This window comes from Lissotriton helveticus (assembly GCF_964261635.1).
Source record: "Lissotriton helveticus chromosome 1_1 unlocalized genomic scaffold, aLisHel1.1 SUPER_1_unloc_57, whole genome shotgun sequence".
Taxonomy (NCBI): domain Eukaryota; kingdom Metazoa; phylum Chordata; class Amphibia; order Caudata; family Salamandridae; genus Lissotriton; species Lissotriton helveticus.
In genome coordinates this window covers 1,503,009-1,515,887 of record NW_027611700.1, presented here as the reverse complement: position 1 = coordinate 1,515,887, position 12,879 = coordinate 1,503,009, and the positions used below count along the sequence as shown (strand labels likewise).

Here is a 12,879-nt window from a genome sequence, read left to right as displayed (position 1 = left end):
CTAATAAAAAACACTCCAGCTGTCGTAGGTCCCTGGCTTCACCTCCTGGTGCAGGGTGGGCTGTGCTTTATGGCAGGCATGGAGGGAAGGAAGGAATCTGCTACAGCTCCGGCCTCGTACAGAGCCCCTGCTATTACTAGTGAGCGAGAGGCACTGAAGTGGTGGTATTGGTACTGGTGGTGGTATTATTGGTGGTGGTGGTGTTGTTAATAAAACCGGCTTTTGAAAACAAACGATCATGTGGCTTTAATAGAGAAGGCGTGTGACACAAATTTGCTATTTTCAGCTTCTTGCACTGAATATGGAGGATGGGGTATTTTTTTCAAGGTTAAGAAGCAGAAAAAGTATATTGTTAGATTAATTGAAGAGGTCTTGGACTTACTGGGAAAGGCACTGCCAACTCCATATTATTTGTGGTCAATAGCACATTCCTATCCAGAAGTTGAAGAAGATTAGTTGTCTATGCTTCTATATGGGCTCAGTGCATGTCCAGGCTCAGTATTCAGTTTACATACAAACCAATCACGTTGAAAGTTACCAGATTTCCCAACTGAATACGAATTCAAATAAATAAAACAAATTACGTTGCACACGCTGCAACGCCAAATGCGATGAAGCGCGCTCAAAACAATTTGTGTTTATTTATATGTTTACTCACCTGTAATCGGCCGTAATCCTTGGTTTACTACCCCCAACCCTGTCCCTCCCCCGGCACACGTCAGCGCCCGGCAGCACTCCCACCACCGGCCGCTACTGATCAACAGGAAATTATAACAGCATATTCCACAGGCAAGCCATGGGTGTTTGCTAAGCATTTTGATAAACACTGTTATTCTTAAACAAGTATGGACATTTTGAGGAAACAGTAAACAAAATCCTGCAGAAATGCAAGGTGCAGGAAGACTAACAAACACTCAAAAAATTAAATTAACAATAAACACTTTTTGTGAATTCCTTTATTCTTCCGGAGTGGGTATGGTGCCAGAAAACTGTGGTTGTAAAATTGTCAGACGTAAATATTGCGCCCTGTTGATTCAAATCCATTGCTACACTGGAGTAATAACATGAAATCTACCCCAATGGGACAATATTTTTGTAAACTATATTTAGGACAAAATGTTTGTCAGACATCATTTTTCATTACGATATTCAGACATAGAGCCCAGAGTGGGGTGTACGAACTTATAATTATATTATTTGCAATTTTATATGAAAGTCTGTAGCCCACGTATAATATCCAATTTCTAGAACAGATAGTTGCGGGTTCTCAAACATATGCCTGATGACTTTTTTGGGGGAGTTCAATATAGCTCAAACTAGACCTGAAGGTATCAGAGCCCTCTACATGAGCACCAGTTGCTTACAGACAGACACCTTAATTTTTGTTGTTTTTGTTATGCATGGGGAGCTCAAGGGAGTTGCCCAGAATCACAGGATGTTGCGCATCCCTGCTGAGACTCGAACCCAGCTTTGAGCCTTCACTCTAAATGTATTTAAAGATGCCATCCAGTGTAGAGATAAAAAAAGGTTCACTTTGCCCAATTCTGCATCTTCATCAATAGGCCTTCCAGAATGTTCCTTTGTTCGAAGAAATCAGTTTGGGTGTGGATATCCAGTGTAACATAATTCAACGAATGGCCCATTTAATGCTTAACCACACCTTACAGATTTTTGTGTTTCCAAGCTCTTCGACAGCAGAGAACCGACAGAAACTAGAGTGCTGCAAGGTGGCACCGGGATACAGCATAACACTTCCTGCAAAAACCAATTAACCGATATTACAAATTAGCAAAAGAATATTCACCAGGAGAAAACAGAATATAATACTGATTTATTGACTCGTGCACATTAGACTGCGCTTGGTTGGGACAGATTTTTAATCACAGCTGCTAGTATAGAATCACAAAACAATAATCACTTCAGATGAAGGAGCCATTTAATTAGACGTGGTCGAAACTGGAAGACAAATTATGCCACCTTAGCATTATATGTAAAACACAACAAGTTTGTGAAAGGATAAAGCAACCACCCAATTTATATAGCATTGCTAGTCAGTCAGTCAGAAATACTTTATTTTGACTCTAAATGAACAATAAAAGTTTGTACACACAAAATTTCATTCTTATAATAAAACAATATTTCAACACGATCAATAATTACAGTTTTAAAAACAATTAGTATACAAGCCTTCTTTTACCAACAAGATGTAATCCTGATTCAGGAGTCATGGAAATTATCACCCACAGTAATACCAGGATTCAAGGATCACCACATCTTGGCAGAAAGACTCTCAAACTTTGGGCACCCCCAGGGACGCCTATCAACCTACATAGCCCAAAAAAACAACTGGGTATCGGAAGTATTGGACGTAGGACTAAATTGGGTGCAAGTGATTAGAATCACAGATACTCTGACGGTTGGGCCCGAACAGTGGCAAATCATAATTCTAAACGTCTATATCCACCCGTAACGGAAGTCACATCAAGAAAAACATACAAGCTTAACGTCACTGATAAAACTGATGCAAACAACTTATTCAGGATGTTCATTACTCATCTCTGGGGATTTCAACTGCGATCTACTTGGCAAAAAGAGGGCAAAAGGAAACATGCCATCGCCCAGTGGTGGTCCGAGGCTAGCTTCCGACCTAAGAGAACTAGGTCTGATGATTCTGAACGGCAACACGAGGGGGGACAGGCCAGGCAGGCAGGTATCACATATCTGTGTGGAAGGGCCCACTCTACAATAGACTACACAATAGTAAGCGATGAGCTAGTTCCAGGCATCGAGACATTCCAAATTGTTTAACGGCCAGAAAGCGATCATTTCCCCCAAATAACTAGTCTAAACACCGCGCCCACTCTGGCACCGAATATGTTCTGTCTACTACATCACGTATCTAAATTCAACCAAAAGAAATTAAAATGGCGAGGAGAAGGGTTGGAAAAAATTCAGTCCACCATCATAGCTCGAAAATTCGAGTTAGGGTTGCAAAAAAAGGAAGACCTTGTAAAAAATTGAGAGCAACTGATTCTGGACCTGCTCCATAAGTTTCCAGCAACATCAGGGAAACAGAGTAAGTTTACCTTCAAAAAGAAGCCCTGGTTTAATATGGAATTAAGAACAAAAAAAGGAGGGTAGCTAAAGAGACCTAGCACGCCAAAAAAGACTGGGGTTACAGTTAAACAAGGGAGACCTGATTGAAGCCAGAAGGGCTTATAGAAAGTCACTAAGCATCGCATAGTCGGTCTATAAGGAAAAGCTATGGAATAAACTCTTAAGTGCAGGAAAACATCCTAACAGTCGTGACTTTTGGGGCATTATTAATGATCTAAATAAAGGATCTAAACTTCATCAGGAAGCAGGTGTGGGAGCTGACTCTTGGTCCCTGCACGTACAAACCCTATATTGCACAACAACATCAGGTCTCTCGAATGGTTTCTCGAATGGTTTACGGGCAACAAATATAATTGAGGAGGAACTGATTGGAATTAACAACATAGGTACCGAAGGCCTTGTGACGAAGGGGGTCTTAAAAGAGGAGACTGTATTCCCAGAATTAACCACCAGAGGGGATCTGTGCAAAATCATAACCAGACTAAAGGCAGAAGGCGCAGCAGGCCCGAACGGTCTGCCCAACGCCATCTTTAAACATGACCCGGTGTTCTGGGCAGAAACTCTAACGCCACTTTTCAACCATATTTATAAAGATGACCAGGTACCCGCATCATGGAAGGGTAATGTCATTCACCCAATATTTAAACACGGTGGCCATCGTAATCCAAAAAACTACAGGGTTATATCCTTGATAGATGTGGAAGCAAAGCTCTATGCCTCCTGCATTCTTTTAAAGCTGCAAGACTGGATTGAAGAATCAAACAGAATCCCCTGGTTCCAGACAGGCTTCAGGTGGAAAATGAGAACAACTACCAACTTGACTTGCCTGTCATTATTAATGGATAGAATGGCAGCAAAGGGAGCACGGTTGTACGCCTGTTTTGTCGATATTAAATCGGCATTCGACCGAGTTAACAGAGAGCGTTTATGGGGAAAACTACAGACCTGTGGTGTGCCGACCAAACTGTTAAAGGCAATAAAAGCTCTATATCAAAACACCTGGGCAAAAGTGAAATTGGGAAATGGAGCTTACACAACGAGGAGTATACCAACGTACCAAGGCCTAAAACAAGGTTGTGTTTTAGCACCCACTCTTTTTAATCTTTTCCTTTCCGACCTTGCAACTGTGCTGGAGACGGATGAAGTTCACCCACCATCATTGTTTAATCATCGAATTCCTTGCTTACAATAGGCAGACGATATAGTATTGCTGAGTAAAACGCCAATTGGTCTACAAAGAGCACTAAATATACTAGCAGCTTACTTAACCCCTTCGGTGCTCATGACGGAATGGTTCCTTCACGAGCTACGGTTGAGCTGTGCTCATGACGTAACCGATCCGTCATGACCACACCCGTTTTCATTAGGGCTCAGCACCGGGGGGGAAAACAGGAAGGTCTGGACCTAAACAAAGAAAAAACAAAAGTGGTCCGCCTAGTAGACCCAAAAAAACTAAGATATACATGGATGGTGAACGGGACAAAGGTGGAAGAACAAGGGTCTTATAAGTACCTTGGAATCACAATATCTCAGGGCGCAAAACAAACGGAGCATAAAATTGCAATACGCGCAAAAGCCCAAACCCTAATTTTCGCTTACCGTCTACTAAAAACAAAAATGGATTGTCCAAATTACAAGCACCTGTTGAAAGTCATGTCGGCTCAAATTTTACCTTCTTTGTCCTATGGTCTGGTCACCTGGTGTGGCAAGGAAGCAGATTTACTAAATGATCTCCAAACCAAAATCTATAATGCTGTTTTTAATCTTCCATGATGTGCCTCAGCCTCGCAAGTCAGGCTTGAATTTGGTCTGCAAAACCAGAAATACAGGAGCATGAGCGGCTTCGTAAAACTGTGTTACAAACTTAGATCTGCAGATCCGGAATCCATGGACTAAGCTGGGAAGTAATAAAAAATCAAGGGGAGACCGGAACCCCGTGCTCCTGGGGAAAGTACCTGAAAATCTGTGTGAAAGCGCTGGAGTTGGAAGCAGCATGGGAATCCGCGACGGACAAAGCAAGTATAAGTAGATTGGCCAACATGGCAGCAAGGAAGAAATCTTTTCAAGAAGATAAAGGGACATTTATAAAACGGCGACACGGCTGGACCATTAACTCCTTCAAAGCAGGATTACCACATGCTTACTTAACTTCCCACTTTAACGAATACTTTAAAAGAGCTTTTACAGACTATAGGATGGGCATGCACATCTCGAAGGATCTATTACCATCCTGGAAAGGTGACCATCAGACAGAGCAATGCAGACTATGCGGTTATAAAACAGAATCTTTAGCACATTTTTTGTGTGTCTGCCCGGCACTTACGGCACAGTGGCAACGACTATTAAAACGCATTTTCAACGAGCTAAATATCCGATCCTGCAGACAAGCAGTAACATGCTGGTTGGGAGGGAGTTCTATTATTATGGCTTGCCGGGGAACAAAATTCTTGGCAGAAGTGAAAAAACGTTTGAGTCAAGTAGAACAGGGGGAAGGTCAAGAAGTGGGACATCTTGGCCGCCTTGAATCTAAAGACTGAAAAAGTTCACACGAACATGTAAAAACATTTTGATAATCCAAGATAGCGGGAGTATCTCTGGAAGAAACTTTTAAAACATCGTTCTACATTATTTTTTAACTAAGGAGGAGATATAATTTTAGTAAAATATATTACATTTTGTATTATTATTTATCATGTGAAAATTTTAATAATTTAAATTAATTATGCAATAAACCTTTTTTTGACTTTTGACAATTAGTATTTGCTTCGAATTTTAAAAGCAATAAAAAGATAATTTAAAATACAGTGCATTAGCTCAACTGTACCTAGGCAAAATAAATACTCCATTGCCATATTATGATTCGCAATCCCTGCAGCAAGTAATAATGGACAAATAAACTGCTTCCTCTGAGGGAAATAAAATCTACAGAAAAGAATAAAGTGCATATTGCTTTGCAATGAGACGTTATCACATGGACAAACTGGGAGTGAGGGAACCACGAGCCTTGAATAGGGAAGGCAACTAAGAAGTGTATTATTTTTAGCCCCAGCCTTGTCAACAAAAATGTCCTTTTATTTAGATCGATTCGAAGGTACAAGGCAGGTTCTCTTCGTGGTTACGCATGACACTCTAACTGATTGGTCTCTCTACTTGTGAGGCCAGCCTGGGTGTAGCTTTTGCGAAAGAGTGACTTTATAGTAGCAGAGGATACATTTTGTGATGAGTCGGGATTTGTATAATGTTCTGGAACACCCATTTTGGAAAACACACTTATGACATACTTACGCTAAGGTATGTCTAAACTATTGTCCAAATTCATGCAGTCTGTCAATATTGTTCTACAAAGGGCAGCCTCCGGGTTTTTCCAAATTTTTTGTCATAACAACAGTGGTTGAATCGCAAAACAGACTTTCAGATAATTCAGACTTACTTCCTCGTGACCGAATAAAATAGAAACCTATTCTCTACTATTTGCAATGATTTACAATTTACATATCCCCAGCCCTAAAAGTTGTCACAGAAAGGCTTTTGCTCTTGTAGATACATAAATCTCATTAGTTGGTTAGCCTCCTAGCCTTTTAGCAAATAGCCTTTTGAAATTGCATAATCCTAATATCTAAGGCATATTTCCAATTAAAGTTAACATTGAATGGTATCCCTAAGTAGGTAAAGCAAGTAACTTTCTCAATTACTTCTCCCCCAATAAAAAAGTTCTGGTTTTAGCGTTTTTAGGTGCACATTTCATGACAAATGAATTAGTGCGATTCACTTTTAACCCCAGGTTGTTCATAAAAACAATAAAGGAATCTAGCAGTATTTGTAGTTCTTTTCCTGGCTATCAGGACAGCATCGTCAGCATATAAGAGAATAGGAATTGGACCCTTATTACATCTTGGGATATCCTTTCCCAACTTACACAGTTGATCTCCCAGCCCTTTAATATATAATAAAAAGAGAAATGGGGCCAAGACACACCCCTGCCTTATACCCATTTCAGAGGGAAAGATCTCTCTCACAGCTGTAACGGACTGTGACTGTGGCGTGTTCATGGAGTCTACTAAGCAACATAATTATTGGTTTGTCAATCCCCATTTCTGACATTATGGACCACAATTGACTACGATTAACTGTGTCAAAAGCACAGGTTAGGTCCATAAAAGCCAGGTGAACACAGCCCTTCTGTGGCTTAGTATACTTTTGAAAAATTAATGATGAATTAAGAGATTGTTCCACAGTTCCAAGCCCAGGTCGGAATTCAAACTGGTAAATTGAGAGTGCCAGACATTTCGATGCCCAGAGTTCCAATTTCGCCAGAATTACCCTGCCAAATATTGTTACTGAGCTATCAAGACGGGTGATTGGGCGATAGCAGCAGGGTTGCATTTTATCACCTTTTTTTATAAACCAGCACTATAATTCCCTCCTGCCAGGTCTTGACTAATGGGTCTACTATTACAGCTTTTAAGACATTTGTAATCAGTGGTGCCCAGAAATCTGGTAAGTGCTTGTATAGATCCACTGGGATTCTCTCTGGACCAGGAGCTTTCTCTGGGTGGCTTTGTTCTATGGCTGAAAGTACCTCACTCACCTCTATGGAGTTGCTTAAGCCCTGGGCTAAACCCATATCAAAAGGAGTTTCCATTACGAAGGGTAAATTTACTGTCCTAGGCTGCGGGGAGAACATTTTTGAGAAAAGGGTAACCCACGCTTCAGCTGGAACTTTAGTATCAATTTTGTGCACCTTGCGCCGGAAGTAGAAACTGAATTAACCACCTCCCAGAAATCACAAGAGTCTTTCCGAGCTGACGCAGCTTTTAAATCTTCCCAGGCCTTTTCCTTCAGGGACCGTTTCCTATCCTTGATTACTTTCCTATAGTCTTTCCTTACTCTAGTTATTTCATCCTTGTTCCTCGTGTTCCTTTAAGTGCCACTCATAGATCCTTATGGGCTTCAGAACTACTCTTATTGACCCATCTCGTGGTTACGGACATTTCCTATTGCATTTCGTTAATTTGTCTGCCATAAGGCCATTTATATTTGAGAAGGCAGATATAATGTCCACGGGTGAAGGGGGGGCAGTATCTGAGAGATCTGTGACTATCTCCAGCTTATTGTTTGTCATAAGATCTTCCAGGAATGCAGACTTATCGATCTTTACCCATTTGATATTAATACCCTTGTTCCTATTATACACAACTTCACTCTTTGTTTTTTTTATCCCGTATTTTTGCCAAAGGCAAATGTAGAGTTATGACAATAGGATTGTGGTCACTCATGCAACTTGCCCTCACTACATAGCTCTTAAAGAATTGCTCTAGGTCTTTACAAATTAAAATATGATCTAGAATTGAGGACCCACATATGTTGGAATCTGGGAAGAAGTAACAGCATTTACGTCTTGGGCATATTTCATATCTTTAGCTATAATAACTCTATTCAGTGAATCCCCATACGGCGTGTGTTTAAAATGGTTCACGGACTGCTCTCTCTCATCACATGGGCAGTCATATGGTGCCTACTTTGTTTACAACAGATGGTGACTATAGTAATTAATTCATAGTATGGATCGATTTTACCTCACAAAGCAAAAGATTTTTTGGACAGCCCTCGGATTTGTGTATTGATCGTGTGTGTGTGTGTGCGTGTGCACAGAAGAACAACTATATTGTGAAATATTTTGAGAAGGGAATGTTTTTTCTGTGGTTTTACAGAAAACATTTACACGCCCCCTGGCTGCTGACATAGGACCCGGGTGTGGCTGGTTGATCTGCATAGGTCTGGACAGGGGTGGGATGTGTGCACTGCGGACAGGAATGTGCAGCAGGGGCAGGCAGACACCGTCTCATGCAGAGGATTTTCAGCCCAAGCTGAAGTCATATCTGCATGGCTTGCCCTCACGTCCCCGTCCACAGACTCACTGCCCCTCCTTCAGACTTTTCTGGCTGTTCAGATCAAGGCATTACTTGTCTTTCATGACTACTTCGAAATCCTCAGCAGGTACAGATGTCCTGAAAGTCCTGCTGCTGGTGGTGCTGCTGTTGTTTTTGCAGCTATCTATCATGTTGACAGCCCTTCGGAACAGCACGGGAGAGAGGGAGTCCAGATTGCAAAGCGACCAGTTCTCCGGAATCCGCGAGCCCTGGGGTCCAGAGCTGGTGCAGTTATGTGTTGGAGCAATAGGAGGCAGCCATTACCTTCACGTTCCCAGCATGACCTGCACACGTGGAATAAGCAACACGATTGCTGGTTGCAGGACAACAATCTCCTTGCTGATTGGCCAAAATAGCTTCAGAGGTGGGGGGAGATTAACAAGGTTGGTTGCAAGAGAGCTCTTGCCCATTGTTTTCCACAACCTTTATTGAAAACGGAAGCTTTATAATTAGGCTTTTATGTCTAACTTGGAAGCGTATTAGTTAGGATGCATTTCGGAGAACTAATGTGTACACGCAGTGTAGATGGCATAAGTGTACCATTTGCGAATCTATGCTAGGAAGTAAGCTGATATTTTACATTTAACAAAATCAGTACTGGCGTGCATCGCGTTCCTTGCAGCCACATGGGCTGCTGGTCAGATGGTGCAGGGGAGTAGGGGAGGCGGGCCTTTCTGAGCCCAGCTCAATGGCTGATCAGTATGACCGGAACAGGCTTTTGCCGCTGATGAAGACGTGGGTGGGGCTGGAGGAGGAGCAGATGCAGCTTTGAAGCTGCAAATAAAATTGTATTGCCGTGCTTGGAAAATCGGCTACGCCATTGTCCCGGCTGGGTACGTCGTCGTGCCTGCTGTAGGAAAAACTCATTACAGAAAATGGAACACCATGTTACAACTAAGAAAAGGTGCTAGTAGCTACGGCAGAATACAAATGGGGATTTGCCCTTTCTAAGGAGGGACTAGAAAGCCTCATAATGAATCCGACGTCAGCATTTAGGCAGGACAAAGACACAAGCCAATCATAAATAAGGTCGGGGACTGAGCAAAGTATTCTCTCCGTACTGTACTGAACTACCACAGATCTCCACAGAGCAGTGCCTTCATGCTGGCTCAGGCTCGATCTAATAAAGGACTGTGCCCGTTCCCGAGAAAACCTATCTAGATGGAATGAAGTAGACTTTTTCCTTCCCAGTTCCGCTATCATAACGAAGGTTGTTGATTTGTTAAGAAGCAGACCCAGTTCAGCCTTGAAAGTTGAATGAGACCCAATCAAGCGGTGTAGGGCCAGGGGTGTCCTGGCCATCAAAACTGCATCATCTGCATAGAAGAGAGCAGGCAGCGATTGTCGCAGGGATTTTGCTCCTACACAGAACTGTGCATAGAGACTTGGAACCTCAGTGAATTAGGGTGTGCCAAAACTCACCTTAGTACCCAAAATCCCCTACCAGACTAGCAATCGGTGTCTCATTGGTTCTTACAAACTCCCAATGTTAAGACAACCCAGAACATGGACTTAGAACACCTCAGGTAACGTGGAACACATAAACACTCTTTCGTTATACAATCATATCAATCCAGAACGAGGAGTAAATGAGGACGCGTGCACATTTGAAATGTTTATTTTCTAATGCAGTGTTCTCAAGCGCAGTATCTTAGCTAATACAAGTAAACATAATATAAGAAACAAAGTAATCAGCATAGTTACTAGTCCATAGAATACAAAGGGTGAAAGCATGTTAAAATGCTAGAGGGAAGAAGGCTAAAAGACACCTAATTCTCACCCTTCCTTGCTAGTATATTATATTATATCTAAGAAGGTCTCTTTGGGTTTTAGCAGGGAGGCCCCTTACCTCTGATCCTAGTGGTAAGGGATCACATCATCTTCCACCAGCTCTCTGCATGCAAAGCATCATCAAGTGTATGTTAATGCTCTGTGCAGTGCAATATTAAACGCGCCTAAAGCCAGAATTTGGCCGCAGCTGCACATATGTTATGTCTAGATCGTGCGAAGATCAAACCTCACAACAACCACTGTGTTGAACTAATCTTGAAGGCCTCGGCACTCCCTGTACAGACATAGCTTACCAAGCAAAGCTGGTACTAATAGCAAAACCTATTATTCTCGTGTGAAGCAAAATATTCTACTAGGCTAAAGGCTCTAATAACAATATGTGCCGTGTGCAGAAGCAGCAGAAAGGTAAAATGGCATTTAAACTCCTAATAAGCTCATGCTAACTTAACAGAGTGTGAAGGCAAAGCATATCACTATGACACCCTCCCTTTGATCCGAGCACGGATACCACAAGAAAAAATAAGATAAGGGGCAAACTTTCTAAAGCAGAGTACAAGAACGACAGTCAGCTCAAATTTGCGCATGTGAAAAAAGTAAAAACTTTCACTCAAAAAAATCTCATAAGCAAGAAAGTTTAGTCATTGGCTTGGGCAAAGTCAATAGGCCTGGGGCAGAGAAAATTGTCATATGCCAGAAAAAATAAACATAATATATTAAAATGTTCAATGTCCAATTAATGGTGACGAAATACTTAATTCTAACATTGAATATGCAAAATACGCAGCAACAGCTTCCAATAGGAAGTCCCTGTTCTCATCCGAAAATAGTTCAGCCATCCAATTTAATAGTGGGAAAGAACATACATGCTCTTCAATTACCGGAGCCTTTAGCACCATCAGAGGGCAACTCGGTGGGTTCTCAATGAAGCTGTGTGCCAAGAAATCTTGCGCCGCTGCGAACACATTCCAACTACCCAGTATTCCATGCATCGCTGCAAAGGCCATCATCCCTCCGTCAGAACAAAGGAATTCATGAGCAACTAAGGGGCTCATGAGCTGGTTATAATCCACATCAGGAGACACCGTATTGCAGAGACACAAATCCAGGGCCCAGTCGAAATCGCAACTCAGGCAATGAAAGACTGGCTGTACACGTGTAAAATAGGAAAATCGAAACGATAATCCATAAGCTGCACTTAAGGTGGCGAGTGGCAGCGCTCCATAGTATTCAAGCATTCTGTTGCGAAACAGAGCCAGTCGTGACAGCTCGTCGTGAAACACAGGATGTGCATCCATTTTGATTGAAACAAAACCGCAAAAGAACGCCGGCAGCCAGCGCCAGTAAAATGGGAAATCCACCAAACAGGCTGGAAAAGATCGAATGAAAGAAAGCAGGAAAGACCCCAAATATACTTTGAAACGAAGTCACAAGGCCGATGCTAACTACTTTGAAAAAAGTGCGCCAGATCGGTTGTGGAGGATGCATTAAAGATTGTGTGAATTAATTCACTGAAATGTAATGGCAAGTCAGTATTTAACAAAGCATGCACCTCTGTGCGGGTGTTAGCTACGTGAAGGACAAATGGTTCACAAGCAGATGTGAGGGCAACTTCTTTTTGGGACAATAGAGCTCTTATGCCACTCATCTTATTGAACTCTGCTTTCAAGGCTTGAATCCTTTGCCAGATGGGAACATCCAGTTTTCCATGCGTGAGTGGCTACATCACATTTTTACAGCAAACCACACGCTCACTGACAGTAACGACATAAGCAATGCCTTTTATTAACTCACAGCAATCCTCATTGTTTAATAGTAAATAACTCCCATTTACCAGTAATGTGAATGTGGGAACGATAGCGGGCACGGGGGTACCTTTCAAAACACAGGCTAAATTAGGCTCGTCTTGATTACAGGAGCCGTGTAATTGGATATGTCTGCACATTAATGAGTGATCAGGTGTTTTAGTGCATTCTTCACCATTCAGATAAACTTCCTTGCCCTCTCTAGGCTTCTATATGTAAATGGAAGCGACCAGGCTTCA

The 12,879-nt window shown here is 42.0% G+C and overlaps 1 long non-coding RNA gene across 1 annotated transcript in view; it reads right to left on the bottom strand.

Annotated features, from left to right (window-relative positions):
- Positions 1–975: 975 nt before the first annotated feature.
- LOC144806252 (uncharacterized) overlaps positions 976–12,879 on the bottom strand; it is a 153,343-nt gene continuing 141,439 nt past the window's right edge. Inside the window, exon 3 of the long non-coding RNA XR_013605741.1 lies at positions 976–1,755. This is a non-coding gene — a long non-coding RNA (uncharacterized LOC144806252). The remainder of the gene's footprint in view (positions 1,756–12,879) is intronic.